The sequence below is a fragment of the Eptesicus fuscus genome, chromosome 12 (assembly GCF_027574615.1).
Source record: "Eptesicus fuscus isolate TK198812 chromosome 12, DD_ASM_mEF_20220401, whole genome shotgun sequence".
Lineage (NCBI taxonomy): Eukaryota > Metazoa > Chordata > Mammalia > Chiroptera > Vespertilionidae > Eptesicus > Eptesicus fuscus.
Genome location: NC_072484.1, coordinates 44,360,001 through 44,376,608, shown reverse-complemented (window position 1 = coordinate 44,376,608; position 16,608 = coordinate 44,360,001). Strand labels below are relative to the sequence as shown.

Here is a 16,608-nt window from a genome sequence, read left to right as displayed (position 1 = left end):
TCTTTAATTCATCCTCAGTGTTGAGTAATCATTTTCTAGGTATAGAATTTTACCTAGATATTTTTTTTTCCTGGGAATTTGAAAGTTTTATTTCATTGCCTTCTGATGCCTATTATGAGGTATTGTTAGTGTCAGTCTGTCATTCATTTAGAGGTATTTATGATTTTTTTCTCTAATTACTTTAAATATTTTTTAATCTTTATTTTTGTCTTTGATGATCTGTAGTTTCACCACAATCTTGTTTGGGATTCAGTATGCCTCTTGAATCTAAGGATTCCCAGTATTCATCAATTCTGAAAAATTCTCAGTTGTAGTCTCTGAATATTGTCTCTCCCTGGCTGTCTTTATTTTGTCTTCCTCAGTACTCTGTTATATGTATAGTAGATCTTGTGATTCTCTTCTTCATATCTCTTAACCTTCGTATCACCCATGTCTCTATTTTTTTTGTGGTCTATTTTTTTTTTCTTGATTTCCCTTATCCTTTTCATTCGTAACCCTCTAAGGTGATCAATGTTAGCATCTCATATGCAAAATGTTTCTCCAAGTTTATATAAATACATGTACATGTGTATTCATATTAGTTAAATAGCAGTGTCCTGTTGTTTGCAAAAAATTCAAACGTACCATATGCATTACTTTACAACTTGTCTTTCTCTTTTAATAGTACATTAAGGATATCCTTCAAGATAAGTAGATGTCAATTTAACTCATTTGAAAAAAACTAGCTAAGTAAATTCCATGGTATGGCTGTACTATAATTTATTCAGCCATATTAGTGAACATTTAGGTTATTTTCAGTTTTGTGTCTCTACAAACACTGCAGACAAAAACATCCTTGTACATATTTACTTGTGTGCTGGTTTCTTAATTTCTATGGGAACAAATTCTACCCACCCTACTTCCTCAGTCCTGCTTCCCAAAGAAATCACTTTTTATAGTTTAGCTTTTTCTTTTGGCATATATACATCTCCACATTTCTAAATAATGTGCATGCTATTATCTTTTGTTTTATCAATTTTATTCATGATATCTTAACTTCCTATTAAAATAGATAAAGATTTAGCTTTCTTACATAACTATATCCACTGCTTCCACTCCCCCTTTCGCCCAATATAATTTTATTGCAATTTTTGGTTACATCAGTTGTTAGTATTTTTCCTATTTTCCCTATGTAAATTGTATGAACAGCTGAACTTTTTATTTTTATGAAGTTAATATCAGTCTTGTTTCTCATTTCCTTAGTGTTCTTTGGACTTCCTTCAGATTTCCCCTGTGTCTTTTATAGACTCACAGTGCTCTTTCCACAAGGCTGATGGCATCTGTAACCTGTTCGTTTGACCACTCTTTTCTTGGTGATATCCCTCCTGGAGACTTCCATTTCCTTTTCATCTGGACTTTTCTCTAGGCCTGGTGCACACCTGTCATGTTGGGATTTCTAGAACTTTCCTTTGCCTTTCTTCTAAGTTGGATCTCCTTCCACTGTTTGAGGGGGCACAGTCTCCAACAGTCTATCAGAGTGAAAACCTGAGGCAGTGGTGGCCTTCACTATGTCCTTTTCTATTTTAAAAAATATTTTTATTGATTTCAGAGAGGAAGGGAGAGGGGAGAGAGAGAGAGAAACATCAGTGATGAGAGAGAATCATTGATTGGCTACCTCCTGCACACCCCCATTGGAGATTGAGCTTGCAATCTGGGCATGTGCCCTGATCGGGAATCTAACCGTGATCTCCTGGTTCATACGTTGACGCTCAGCTACTGAACCACACCAGCCAGGCTTGTCCCATCTGGAAGGACTGGTCTGTGTGCCTGGGGCCCGATTGTCAGTTCACTTCACCACATCATCCCTCTGCTCTAGTCCTGTGTGGGATCACATTCAATTCCCTCTTTTTGTCACTCACTCATTTTTGTGGCTCTCACCTTGCAGTAGCCTAGGAAAAATGGATCCATGAGAAATGCATGCACACTGAGTATCCGTAGAGGTCTTTATCCTCTCTTCTCACTTGATGCCTTGCAAGAAGAAAATCTACGTCAAAAACAATTTTCTTCAGAAGTTTGAAGACATTGCTCTATTTTATGCTATCTTCCAGCGTTGCTATTAGAAGGCTAAAAATTCTTCTTGATGTTTTGTACCTGACCTTTTTTTTTCTTTCTTTCTCCCTCCCTGGAACTTGTAGAATCTTTTCTTTTCCCAGGATTCTAAATTTCATGGCAATTTTTCTGTGTGTCTGTTTTCATCTATAGTACTGAGCAATCGTTACGTCCTTTCAATTGGCCGATATTTACTTTTCTCTGTTAGTGCCAGTTTTTCTTCCCAGAACTCCTATTATTTTGGTGTTGTAATTTCTAGACCAGTCCTCTAATCTCCTTAGATTTTCTCTCCTGTTTTCCACCTCTTTATTCTTTTGCTGTCTTTTCAGGCAATTTCTTCAACTTTAATTTCCAACCTGTCTATTGAGTTCTCATTTGTTATTATTTTAATTTTCCTCTTTTTATCTATAAATAGTTTTCTTTTGTTTTACAAAGCATTCTGTTCTGCTTTCATGTGTGTGACATTTTCTTCGCTTTCTGAAAAATAAATTTTATTCTCTTGAAATTTTCTTCTCCTTTCATGATCTCTGTTTCCTCATGCTGCCTTTTTCTTTGTTTTGAGCCCTGTCTTTCCTGTAGAGACCTTCCTGGCATGTCTGCTAATCTTTGGCTGTCTGCTCATATTTAAGAGTGAAGAACTAATAAGCTTATTGAAAGCACTGAGGATGCGTGAGGGGCTTGTCGACATTGCTATAGAATAATATGTTCATGCCATTAGTTGGGGAACTCCTCATGTCAACCCCTAAAGTCTCCCACTGGGGAACTGGAGATTCTCCAGAGAACACTCATCCAAATTCACCCCTGGAGGGTGAAGGTCTGTGTGTTTCAGTGCTGAGAGCTGAGGTGAGGAATAAGACTGGAGGGGTCAGCATTCAGTATGCAATATTCTGTTTTGTTTGGTGTATGACATCTCCCAATCCAAGAACCCTGTCTCCAGAGACCAAACCTCTGGTTTTGCCAGTTGGGATAGAAGCTGCTGACCAGTGGGGTGAAGTTAGACCCCATGGAGGGGACATGGGGTCTAGGAATATAATTGGTTCTTGATCAGCTTTCATTCTTCGTATTTGCGTCACTCCACCTCTCTCTGTATAGGTAACGAGTGCTGTCTGTCCATGCACCTGTGGAGCATCTGCTGGTTGGTTCCCAACTTTCTTAATCCCAATTTGGGATTCAGCTTCCTTTGGTCTGTTAGTTCTGTTACTACTTGTCCACCTATTTTCTGGCTCCTAAATCTTATTACTATTATCTCTTCACCTGTTCTCCTTTTCCTCATGAGTTTATGTTTTTTAAGCGGTCACTTGTCCTAGTTCCAGGAAAGACCAATGTTAGATATGAGGTATTCAAGTCTTCATTTTTACTTGGAACTCTTATATTACATTTTGGTTGATTTCCTCAAATCTGTTTTTCCAGTTCTATATTTGTGTTACTCTGTTGTCTCACTTTTCCACTGTGCTAATTTCAGGAGTTTTATTTTGTTCTTGTTCAAATCTACTTTTCTTTTTTATCTTTTCAGTTCTTAGGATTTTAATTTTTAAAAATGCCCCTTGCGACTGTCCCTCCTGGTATTTTATTCCCCTGTGTGTATGTGCATGTGCATGTGCTTGCACACAGTGTGTGTTTTGACAAGTTCATCTTCACAGAGATTTATTTTCTATGGGAATCTTGTGAGTCCTGACTTGTGAAATTATTTCTACATAGTGGCCACATATTTGTAGTATCTGGGAATCTAAGGAGTTTCAATTATCCTAGAATTGTGTTTTTGTTCACTTCTTGTCATGGAACTCCCACACCCAAATACACAAATAATGTAAATTCTGATCCTACAGCTGAATGTGGCTCTTGTTTAGATTTTGTATCCTGAGCTTTGGATATAAGGCAATTTGCGGCTCTTCATCTCTGAGCCAGCGGGCAGAGTATTTTTAGTCCTCTTTTCAAGGGTAGGGTGACTTTTTAAGGCTTTGAGATTTATGAAAGGGGTTCAGTTACGCCCTCTCCCCAATCCCCTCATGCATGTCTGTTCAGGGCATTAGAATTTAATCACCACCCTCAGATCCCCAGGGGCATTTTTGTAGGTCTGAACTCCCTCGGGTACCATGGAATCAACATTTGGTCAAAGCTCTGCCTTCAGTTTTCTCTTTCCTCCTGAGGCCCATGCCTCTCTCCTTCCCTTCCTAGCTTAGCTCTGTGACGTTGTCTTAAGCACTTCACATCTTTGTAGTGAAGAGACTCATAGGATCAGCCCCAGGTTTGCCATTTTGCTGGAGATGAACACTCACATCCACTACTGAGCTAAGCCAAGAACATGCTAAACCAGATCTGGACGTGATTGTAAAGGGTTGGGGATTGCCAGAGATGAAAGGTTCTCAGAGATCACTTCACCCAGCGTTGTATATAAGGAAACTGAGGCTCAACACTGATGAAGCCACTTGCCTACAGACACGTGGCCCATTAGTGAAAATCTGGGGTTAGAGCTCAAAACATGGCCCCTTTTTTCTCACCACGTCACAGGGTTGAGCGCTGGCACCTGGCAGCTGGCACCTGTCTGGTTGTAAACACCTCAGCCTGGTGACTGTTGTGCCTTCAGTCCCTGCAAGATTTGGGGAAAGCCACACAGACCATTTGTGTTTGTTTTGTCTTGTTTTTATCTTCTGGCATATAAAGCAATAATGCTTGTAGAATCACTTAAGTGGTGTTTATTCCTATCCCAGTGTTCTTTGTTTTCTGCTTTCATTTTTTCAAAGAAAAATACCTTTCCCTCTTCTTTCTTTCTTTTTCTTCCTTTAAGGCTCAGTTGAGGTTCCATCATTTTCCAGAAAGCTTCCCTGAAGCCTGAGCCCATAATCGCTTTTCTCCTTCTCTAACTCCTTTTGAAATGGTCACTTAACCACGTAACTGGCCCTGTATTATGCATATAGCTGACCCTGTTTAATGATCGAATGTGTAAGTGGTTTAGCTCCCCGGCTACACTGTAAGTGCCAGTTTGCAGAAACCATGCTGATGCCATCTAGACCATTTCCCAAAGTGTTTTTCTTGATTAATTGATGAGGAAACAACTTAGAGGAAATATGTTCTCTGAGATAGAGCCTGGGCTTGGTGTCAGGAAGCCTGGATTCTGTTGCGTTTCTCAGCCTCAGCTCCCTGGTGGATTTGAGCACAGGGTCTTCCCTCGCATGGATGGGCAGTGGAGTCGGACACTACACATGGATAGAGTGGTCATGTAATTTATCACTCAAACTGAGGCAGTTATGAGAGTGAAGAGGGCACTATTAATAATGTGGCAGGGACAACAGGTGTCAACTGGGACTCTCCCTGACAAGCCAAGACATGTGGTCACCTTATGTCATACATCACCTTGAGCTCTTGAGAAAAATTTGCACAGCTGTTAGCCAAATACCAACCTTTAAACAAAAAAAAGTTATCATCTCTTCCAAAAGTTTTCATCCACCAGCAATCAAATGTTCCGTTTTCCTAGACATTCGAATTTTCTCGGCTACTCTCATGGTTTTAAATGCTCATGATAACTGAAGTTAAAGTAAATTATGAGGTTAAGAGTTAGTACTGCTAAGAGGCAAACGCCTTTATTTTCCACATCAACCCCACTCTGTCCTGGAGGGAAAGCACAGCCCTGATTTCCAGAGCCTGGGCCTTCTTTTCTTGGTGCTTTCTGAAACAGGGATCTTGCTGCTAGGATGTCCAGTGATGGAGGGAAGATCTGGGAATGATTGCTGATCCACGAGACTGGATGTCTTCATATAATGCTGTGCTTGGTGGCTTAGCATAGTCAGGGGAGGTAGGTCTTTAAAAGGATGCGTCTAAGCACACGGCTCACGAGCTGGCTTCCTTCTGCAGCTCCTAGCAGAGTGGTCTGTACCTATTAGACATATAAATGTTTCTTGGAAGATGATGGTTGCTAGTAAATTCACTTACCAGTGCTAGTAAACTTCATTTCAGCTTATGCTTAGAGAGTACTACTGTGGTTGGGGCATGCTGTTGGAGTGCAAAGAGAAGCAGATAGGATCTCTGCCCTCCAGGATTTTGTGATCTAGAGGCAGCGTCAGAGAGCTGTAAACAACAAAATCTGACAAATGCAGAAGAAAGAACAATCAGTTTTGACAGGGAGGGGGGAGTTCGATGGCATTTGAGCAAGCTTCGAAAAGTATGATTTCACTCTAGGACAGAGGTGGGAGGAGGCCCCTGCACATGGTGGGAACCTGCTCAAACAAAACCTCTAACAAATGCTTGGTGTGTTTGGGGAACCAGAAGTCCTGTGTGTTTGGAAGATAAGCTTCAATAGGTGATGGATGGGAAAGGAGGAAGTCTTTTAATGTCAAACTAGGGAACTCGAGTTATATTGTGTAGACAACAGGGATCACATGAAGTTTTGGGTGTGTACAGTGATATCAACCGACTCACGTGTTAGAAGATACCCCCACAGCAGGAGGCCAACTGTGAAGAGGATATGAAGACAGAGGGATAAAAAGGAGGAGCCGGACATGAGATGCAGGATTGGCAGTTGCTTGGAGGAAGGGTTGAGGAGGAGGGAAGAACCAAGCACGACACCAAGAAGCTGAGTAAATGGTGACACCGAAAAAATAACCTAGAAAGCAAGAGAGGAGCAGAATTCAACGGGCAGGAAAGTTTTCTACTTCATCTTATCACAGGGGCCACTCTTGATATCTAGGGAGCTGTGTGAAGCAATTGAGTGAAAAATGTGAGGGGAGACACCTTGAACAGTGCTTTGCCTAAAGTTGGTGTTCAATAAACACTAAATTGAAAGAAGGAAGAAAAGAAAGGGAGCGAGCAGCTTTTGCTCTGACCACACTGTGCCATGACAGGGGGAGATCGTTAGGGTTTTAGGGGATCAGGTGGAAGTCCTTCACTGGGGCTATTTCTGTCAACAGACTTGCTAATTATTTCATGTTAATCACGTGCACAAGTCAGGAGAGGACCCAGAAAGAATGAAAGGCCAGAATTTGTTGGTGTCAGACAGGGGAGAGTTTTGAGCCAAGCTTGGAGGAAGACAGAATTGGGGCGATGAAGAGGCCATACTGAGTCAGGGGGCCTAGCAGTGGAGAAGGAAAGAGGGCAGGAGCCAGCACATAGGGAACGAGAGGGATGCCGATGACCTTGGACGTAGATTTGCATGTGGAGAAATGTCATGAGAGGCGAAGCGGGGCATCTGGAGGAGGGTGTTGCTTATTTTCTGACAAGCATATCCTGAAACTCCATCAGGAGAACCCTGTCTCCAACGCAGTTCCTCCTGAAGTTTTTCTGACCTTTGTGTGACTAAGAAACCAAGTCACGATGACTTTTTCTGAGGAGCCATTTCAGGAAAACACTCAATAAATCCTTTTGTTGGAGGTACTGGCCAATACTTTGTCTTACTAAATGCCTTTTGCTTGCTTTGCCTAAGTCTTTGATTATTGGGTAAACATCTCAGTTTCGTGATTACTCGGTGTTTAGATGGCAATGCATGAATTGCATTACTAAAATTGTTTGCCTTCAGTTGCATTACATCTGCTCCAGGAATGCCAGAACACATAAACACAGCTTATTTAGTAAACTACCTCCGTTGGAGCCTCTGAGAGGGGGAAGGCGTAAAATCTGGCAGTTGGCATCCCGTCCCATCTTGAACCAGAGACTCTTGAAGCCGGGAAGGTCTTTGGAAGCCTCTATGGCCCCCTCCTTTAGCTCAGAGCCACCCATCCTCTTCCTGAATACTTCTAATGAAGGGGAGTTCTCAGAATGTGACAGCTTTCAGAAAAAGGCAAACCACAATTAAATAGAAACGTTTAATTTCTCCTAACACTGATCATAAGCTTGCTCTGTTGGCTGCAGTAGAAAATGAATGCAAGCCAGAAGTTACCTGGGAATGTTTTTCTTTGATCTGCAAAATCCCAGTGTGTGTGTGTGTGTGTGTGTGTGTGTGTGTGTGTGTATGTGATTCAATGCTTGTCAAGGATGTATGTCCTTTTTGTGTGGAGGGAAGCTTTTTACCTCATCTTATCACATAATTTCTCTTCATCTTCAGTGGTTTCCCCTGCTTTTGTCTTTCTCCTCGAGTGCTGCAGCTTTCCCGAATATGGCTTCCCAGAGGGGGCTGCATTTTGAGGCTTGATAGTGAAAATGGGCCAGTTTCTAAAACAAGTACAGCTCTCTGTAATCTTGGGGTCAAATCAACTGACTTTGAAATTTATAAACCTTACAAGGGCCACTGAGAGTTAGCAACTCTTCTTCAGCAATGTTTCACTCACTCATCCCTTTAGTTAGCAAACATCTGAGGTCCACCCATTCCTTCCATTTCTACCAGGCCCTCCTTGTTTAGGGCCATTATCAACTCCCATTGACACCATTGCTTCATAAATGGTTTTTAATCTCCTAAAATGCCACCTTGATGACTACCCCCTCCCACTTAGGAGCCTTCATAGCATAATTTTTAAAATAATACTGTTGTTCTGATTACAAAAACAAGGTATTTTTTTGCATAATATCTGGAAAATAGAGAAAATAAAATAGAAGAGGGGGGTAGTGGAAAATGGAGGAGGGTTGGGGGGACAAATGGTGATGGACGAAGACTTGACTTAGGGTGGTGAACACACAATACAGTGTACAGATGATGTGTTGTAGAATTGTGCACCAGAAACCTGTATAATTTTGTTAACCCCAATAAATTTAATAAAAAGGCACAAAAAAAGAAAGAAGAAATCATTCATAATTCACCACCAGAAAAAAAGCCCGGCCTGTTGTTAATGAGTTGGTACATGGCCTGCAAGTCGTCTGCCCGTCCCTTCCCATCCCTGCCTGTCCCTGCCAGGCACTGACAACCTCCCCACTCTGGTCCCAGCCTGGCTTTACAAGTCCAGTCTCTCGGTAGCTTTCTCTCTGGGACCAGGAATGCCTTGCATAGGGCTAATTATAGAAATAATACATGTGGTTGTAAATATTTTAAAAATACATATCAGGAATAAAGTGAAAATTATGTTTAAAAACATCTCAACACCCTGAAATAAAAACCATTGACATTTTGTAGACCATCCTGTCATCATCTGTTTATATACATGTGCCTAAGTAAACACACATGATTTCCGATAAGTGAGATCATAGTGTCCATGTGGTTTTTATGGTTGACATGTTCTTTCATTTTCACTTATTTCTTTCCTCCTGCTCCCTTCTTTCCCTCCACCCTAATCCCTCTCCCCGTGATGCCAGTGTTATCAACCTTGTATACCCTTCCATGCTTAATACACGTTCAAATAATTGTATCAAACATTTAGATACATAGACATAGATACAGCTATTCACATAAATGTGTTTTGTCATTGTTTTATGAAACAATTAGACCATAGATCCCTATCTGCATCTTGCTTTTTTCTCACTTGGTGATTCATTGTTGAAATTCCTACATTTTCCTTTTCATGCCTGTGTACTATTTCTTGGTTGATTAGCATAGCTTATTACATGATTTTACTATAAACAATAGTGAATATCCCTGTGCTCATGTGGGCATGAGATGGCTTGATCAATGGTGATATTTTTAAATTTGAATAGATATTTCCAGATTGTGGGGACAACAATTTCTGCACTCACCAGCAGTGTATAAAAGAACCTTTCTTGGTGTCCTGCTTTGTGACTGTGGCATTGTCACAGCCAAGGACCAGTGGTTCTAAATTCTAGGGGAGCATGGGAGCAGGTCCCTTTGAAAACGCCAAACTTCAAGAGAGATATGGGGCCATAATTAGACCATCATGATTACACACACACACACACACACACACACACACACACACACATATATATATACATTCATTAAGAGGAGATCATGCTTTGCTCGAGTTGGGTTCTGGGGAAGTAGTATTTATAGAAATGAACCCTTGGCCTGAAGTGTTATTTTATTTTTAGGATGATTTTTTTTTTACCTGACATTATTTGGTTAGCATGGCAGCTAGAAATTTCCCTTTTGGCTTTAATTTGCTTCTTTACAGTTTTTGTCAGAACTCAGTAAAACACATCACACACAATCTCTGAACATTTGAGTCAACCTTGAAACTACGCAGATGGATGGATGTCAAGCTGAGATCTGACTGAGTTCCCGTGAGCATGGTTTATACTTTAGATGCTTTTAAAATACCTGTTGATGTGGAGTTCAAAGTTCAGAAACAGGTGGAAGGGTTGGATCTTGCACACCATCTCCTGATGCAGGGGTGTTTGTCTCACCCCCTCTCCTCTGAGATGGCAGCACAGTCCTGTTCCCTAAGTCTCAGACCCTCTGGGGCTTTCTGCCTGCATCCTGGCTGCCAATATCTGCCACCGCTTGTTGTCCTCGCTTTCTCTCTTTGACCCTTCTGCCCCTCCCTTTCATTTCTCCATATTACTCAGATTTCCACAGAGAGGCTTGCTTGCCCTTGGAGCCATTGAGATTGCATTGGGGGGCCAGCAAGCCCATCTCCCGTGCTATAATGTGTGCAATCTCAAGGTCGTTGGCCTATCTTAGCTATTTTTTAAAAAATATTTTTTTATTGATTTCAGAGAAGAAGGGAAAGGGAGAGAGAGATAGAAACATCAATGATGAGAGAGAACCATTGATTGGCTGCCTCCTGCATGCCCCACATTGGGGATCGAGCCCACAACCTGGGCATGTGCCCTGACCGGGAATTGAACCGTGACCTCCTGGTTCCTAGGTCAACGCTCAACCACTAAGCCACGCCGGCTGGGCTGGCTTAGCTATTTTCATCCCTAATTTTCCTGTTGATAGGCTCTCCACTGGACAGGCATGCTTCTCCTGGGCCCCCCTCTAATTTTTTTTTTTATCTGACATCATGTTGGGACCTTGATTCCCCGAGAGCCTGAGGCTTCCCTGTACTTGGAAATGGAAATGGATTGCGTCTCTGAGAGCTCTGACGGCCTGCTCTCCGAAGGAATGCTGGCTGTGCTGTCCACCAAGGAAAGAACCTCTGGGTTATTATGGGTTGTCAGAGCTGTATGGAGAGCAAGTGAAGTCATCTGGAATATAGTTTCATCATTTTTCAATATATCCTCAATGTCAGGGAAAGTCATGGGTAGGATCCTGGCTTTAACTCCTTGAATTCTGAACTGACTCGCATTTGTGGATCAGGCAGAGCCTAAACATTGTGTGATACAGTTTGTGTGTGGTTTAATATGTACAACTTGTCTGAACGCAGTAGCTCTGTGGTTTACCTTTTACTGAGAACTGCTTTTATTTTTTTTTCCTTTTCTAAGAAAACACTAGTTTCCTAAACTAAAGCCTTTCTCGTGAGTTCATCGGCAGTGAGGGGTGTTGTGTGAGGACCTGTTGGTGATAATAACATCAAACAATCGCCCGATTCAGGTGACTTTAACACAAGTCATATTGACTAAAATAGTATTAAGCATGTGACGCTGGCGTGTGATATTTGAATATTTGCCAAGGAAAGCACCCCAGCCGCTGTGACTCGCTGTAAGAGTGAGAGATTGGCCTGTTTTACTGTTTTGACATATTTTTATTTAAGAATCTGAAACCAACCTTTACAGTTTGGGGAGGGAAAGTAACATATACAGTCAGCATGGATCTGTTTACCGGCTTTTTCTTTTCACTGCTTGTAAGAATTCAGGCAGCTTAGTCCTACTCAAGAGCAATGTATAAATGAGGGGACATGGATCTTAACAGATTTGAAATTTCCATATGTTGTTTCTCTCTCACAGCCCCTTCCTACAATTCCTTTCCATACTTTTTCACATAATGTAATGACATACATTTGATAAACTTTGGAATCCAGATACGTACCTGGGTCCCAGGTGTGGCTCATGGCCACTTATTACCAGGAGAGTCATTGTCTAGCCTGGGTTTTCTGATCCCCAAAATGGGACACCCTACTTCATGCGGCCATTCCAAGCATCTCAACTCCCTTCCTTTCTTCCTTTCTTTTGGAATAACTCAGAATTTTCAAAACTATGAAGTGCACTATTTTTAGGGCCACTGAGGAGTTGTCCCTAACAGTAGAGAGCAACTAGAAATGCCATATTCTACCAGCGTATTCATTACCCCGTCCCCCCTCCCCGCCCCATCACCACCCAAAGCAAACAGATTACATTTCTGGTAAAGCCTGATTGCATTGGGATAAAACTTGTGGGAGGACAGGATAGTCACAGGAGGACAGGATAGTCACAGGAGATGCACCCCCTGATTTTCATGATCGGAGAGCTTCCCCGGGTGCCGCTGTCAGAGGGCCTTGGCTTAGCAGGCTCTGTTGAGTGGGCCATTAGCCATGTAAAGACAGAGATGACAACCAAGTGAGAACACGGCCAGAAGCCATGCTGTGCAGTTCCTATTTCACTGTACATGTCTGAAGGACTCAAGTGAGGCCAGACGCCCTAAAACAAAATGTAGAAAGTAGGGGTTACTTAACACTACAGTGCTCCATCAAAGGGAAGTTTAGTTAAAGGTTAACAGCGACCACTTAAAAAACAGAGATGGCTTAAAACTGGAAATAAAGGATGCCACACAGAGATTCCTGTGGGCATGAGTCAAGATGCAGGTTTGAGTCAAAAGAAAACAAGAGCAGCGACTCTCGAGAGGCAGTTTTCTAAAAGCTTTGGAAAGACTCGAAGAAAGAGGCCACAAAATGACGAAGGGACACAGGGAGAACAGAGCAACGTTTGAACATCAAACTTGATATTTGGGGCCAGGTGAATGAAGTCAAGAGAGGGCTGGAGATTGGGAACTGGGTCAGAAACAATGAGATCCCGAGTAAGATGGAGCCTGTGGGCTCTGAGCAGTGACAGGAGGGGCCAAATCTTCAAAGATTTGTGGGAAGCCACGGATTTCTTTAGCGGAATCCTGCAGAAGGGAATGGCAAGAAAATAAAAAACATGACCCACTGTATGAATGGCACAGTGTGTGTCTGTGTGTGTGTGCGGGGGTGGGGGGGAATGAACTGAAAGGAAAATAGAAGCCTTATGGGCAAGATAAGCTCATTCGGAGACATATGACTGAACTGAAACCCAGATAAAATAATTATCTTGTAATCCCGTGTCTTTCATTAGGAGTTCGGTTTCTTCGTAATTCATTCACAAAAGAGCAATAGGCATTTAAATGAATGTATTTGCTCATAGAATTGTGGCTGGAAACTCATTGCTGATGAGGATGTTATAAATTAAGGAAGTTTTAAGCAGACATACTTGGAATGCATGACATGGGAATGAAATTTTAAGCCATCGATAAAACAATAAAGACTCGGTGCTAATCTTACAGTGACTATTTTGTAAGGAATAAAAGATTATTCTTCCTTTGGCCTGAAGCCTTCCCCTGCTAAGGCCTCCACGAACCACCTCTCCCTCTTGTCCTCTCGTTGGAGTAATCCAGGCCCTTCCAGGGGTCCCCAGCCTTCTAGTTCTAGAACCTTCACTGCCCACAAGTGTACATAAGGCTCTGAAATCCTGGGGGGAAGTTGCCTTTAATTCTGCTGCCCCTTTGGACGGCCTTCATGTCTCCTCCCCATGTTTTTAAGCTTCTTAAAAGCTGGTGATCTCTCTCTAACCCTCTTCTTCACGCCCCTCCCTCCCCTACCCCGCCAGGGGCCTTCTGTTTCTGTCGTCTAATAAAACAGCTGTTTTATAGGGGATTACACACCAATTTCCGAGGACCTCCAGAGCCATGCTGTTTTCCTCTTCTGAAGCAGTTGGAACCCAGGGCAATGTCTCTCTTTAAACACTAGGCCTTCTTGCTTCTATTACACAAACCTGATTCTGCCTCTGATCTTGCCAACCAGCCCATCTCTGTCCAACACACCAGCTTTTCTTTCTGCTCCCACTGGGGTCAGTCCAGACATCTGTTCCCACACAAGCCTAATGCTCGTCTATCTCTTTTCTCTCTCCTGGGGATCTCATCGACTTCCTCTAAACCTTTTTTACTTATATGCAGGTTGTTCCAAAACCCTGAACTCCATACCCGAGAGCTCTCCTATTTCCATCGCATATTCCTGACTCCCTGCTGGTCACATCCATGTGATAATCCACCATCAGGTTGAACTTGGCTCTGCCTCTTCCTCCCCCAAACCAAGCCCTCCTAGAATCTGGTAATGTGGACACCTCATCCTGGTTCCCACATCTCAGTCATGTTGGGTTCCATCTTCTCATTTTTCTTCTTTTTTTAAAAAAAAAAAATTTTTTTTTTCTTAAAATTGAGAGAGAGAGAGAGAGAGAGAGAGAGAGATTGATTTGTTGTTTCACTTATTTGTGCTCTATTTGGTTGATTCTTATATGTGCTCTGACTGGGGATTGAATCTGCAACCTTGGCATATGGGGACAATGCTCTAACCAACTGAGCTGCCCACCCAGGCTTACATTTTTCTATATCCAAACACAAATATCTCATTTTCTTCCACTCGAATTCTGTGCTCCTGATGAAATAGATGGGCAACTGAAATAGATGATCAGTCTACTAAATTCTTACTTGATCTGTATAATTAGAAGAGTCCTAAACCAAGTGAACATAAGCCTAACTTGGATCATAAAGACAGAAAGTCATGGTCTCTCATCAATTCCCAGACCTGAGTCAATTTACAGACCCAAAACACCTTGAATGAGGGGAAGGCTGGGTCCCCTTGAGGGAGGACCCTGTTACAACATTGACATTCATGCTGTTGATCTTTCTCCCAGCCTTTCACCAGGGTGATGTACACTGGGGAAGAGGAAACAGACCTTTCAGGGATTACTGGACCGAACTGACATTAATTCCGAGACCAAACGTCACTGTGGGCCCCCAGGCAGAGCAGGGACTTTTGGAGGTTATCTGGAGTTTTAGCTCCACTGTGGGTCCATTCCCTCGACACTCTGTGCAAGCCGATGGGGCTGGCCGTGCCCTGCTGCTGGGGCCTCCTGTGGGCTGCTGTCCTCCCTTTTCGACCTTTGTATTCCCTGGTCCCAGTTCTCAGGAAGAGGCCAGCCTGCCCAAGCCCGTTCATTCACATACTCCACAAAGACCCTCCCCTCTCCCCAGCCGTCTTGGCTGCAAGTCTTCAATCCAGTTCTCTACCCTGTACCCTCCTCACCCTGAGACAGAGTCCTCCGAAATGGCATGCTTTCCTTCTCCTCGACTTTGCCTTTACTCACGCTGTTTCCTGCGCCTGGTATTTGTTTTTGGCTCCCTTCTCTGGAGTTGCATGGTGCCTGTTTTTAGCACAAATATACATTGTCCCCTTGTAAAACCATTTTTCTCCACTTCAGCTCCGAACAGCCAGGGAAATGAGCAGAAAAGTGTGGGTGGATTAATTCACCAGTCTTGGGGGAAAAGAGGGTTCCTTCGAGGAGTGGGCTGTTAACAATCTTCATAAACAAAAGATAGCCTTGTTTGCACCGGTTCTTCCGAGTCAGCATTTTGTAAACCTGCTCAAGGTGAAAGTGAGTGCTTTGTGTTAAAAAAAAAAATCATATGGGGAGCAGAGAAACAAGAACTGCTCACTTTGTTTAATGTGTGAGTCTATTCCATGACAGGTAGCCTCTCAACTTGCACAAAGAAGGCAGAATTGCCTGGCCTGGCGGATGCCTGGCGGTAGAGCAGAAGGCATAATGGCCCGGTGGCAGGACCAGGAGCCGGTGGGAATATTGACTTAGATCTTCAGTTCTCCTTGTGGAGAATCCCTCTAATCAAGTACCTTCGCTCCATGTGAAATAAACTGCCAGTGTCTTCGAATATCTTTTTTTAAGGTAATTCCCATGTCAGTTTCTCCCTTTTCCAAAGTCGAGATTAGAATAACCAGTGTCAATGAAGTTTGTGCAAGATTGAATATTTCAAGTCTCCTTTCAGACTGGTATTCGAAGTTTCCAGATCTCACAGTCGAAATTAAATTGAAAATGTGATAAATCCCAGGGATTTATTTCACACTAAATAGGGCAACATCACCCTGGTGGTGTGTGCAGACGCTATGTCCAGGCAGAGCTCCTGTGACTGGTCACCTGCCCAGCACTCTGGTGACCCCGCAGGCTGGAGCCCTCACTGTGACCATTGGCTTTCAGATCTTGTCATTCTCCCCACAGCATTAGCCCCTCATCATCTGAATTCTCCTTTGATGTGTGAGGTGTGGTTCTGCCACTGTTTTCTCCCCACTTCTCTGAGGACTGCATTTGCATGTCCCCTACAAACACTTAATCAGAAAGCATTTATGTAGCACCTACTGGGTGCTCAGTTGCATGGATCTATACAAAGATGAATGGGACAGGCCCTGCCCTTAAGGGGACCCTGCCTCCTCCCATGCTGACATCACCGCCTCTCCCTCCTCCACTGTCATGCTGAGCCCTCAGAGCTGAGAGGGCCATCTGAGAGGAGGTCCCGGAGCCATTCCTTTGTCCTCTTCTCCTCTATGCCCTTGCTTCTTCAAAAAGGCTATTTTTCTTCATGGCTTCAATGATAAAACTATATCCCAAGTCCTATTTTCTTATCTGTTTAGTACTCAATTTTCTCTCGTGTTCTCCAAAATTCAACATGTCCCGTGAGTGAGCCAACCAGCTCCCAGTGAGTGCTCTCTG

General features: G+C 42.9%; 1 protein-coding gene across 8 annotated transcripts in view; it reads left to right on the top strand.

The window, feature by feature from the left end:
• BCL2 (BCL2 apoptosis regulator) overlaps positions 1-16,608 on the top strand; it is a 163,678-nt gene that overhangs the window by 77,367 nt on the left and 69,703 nt on the right. The window lies entirely within an intron of this gene.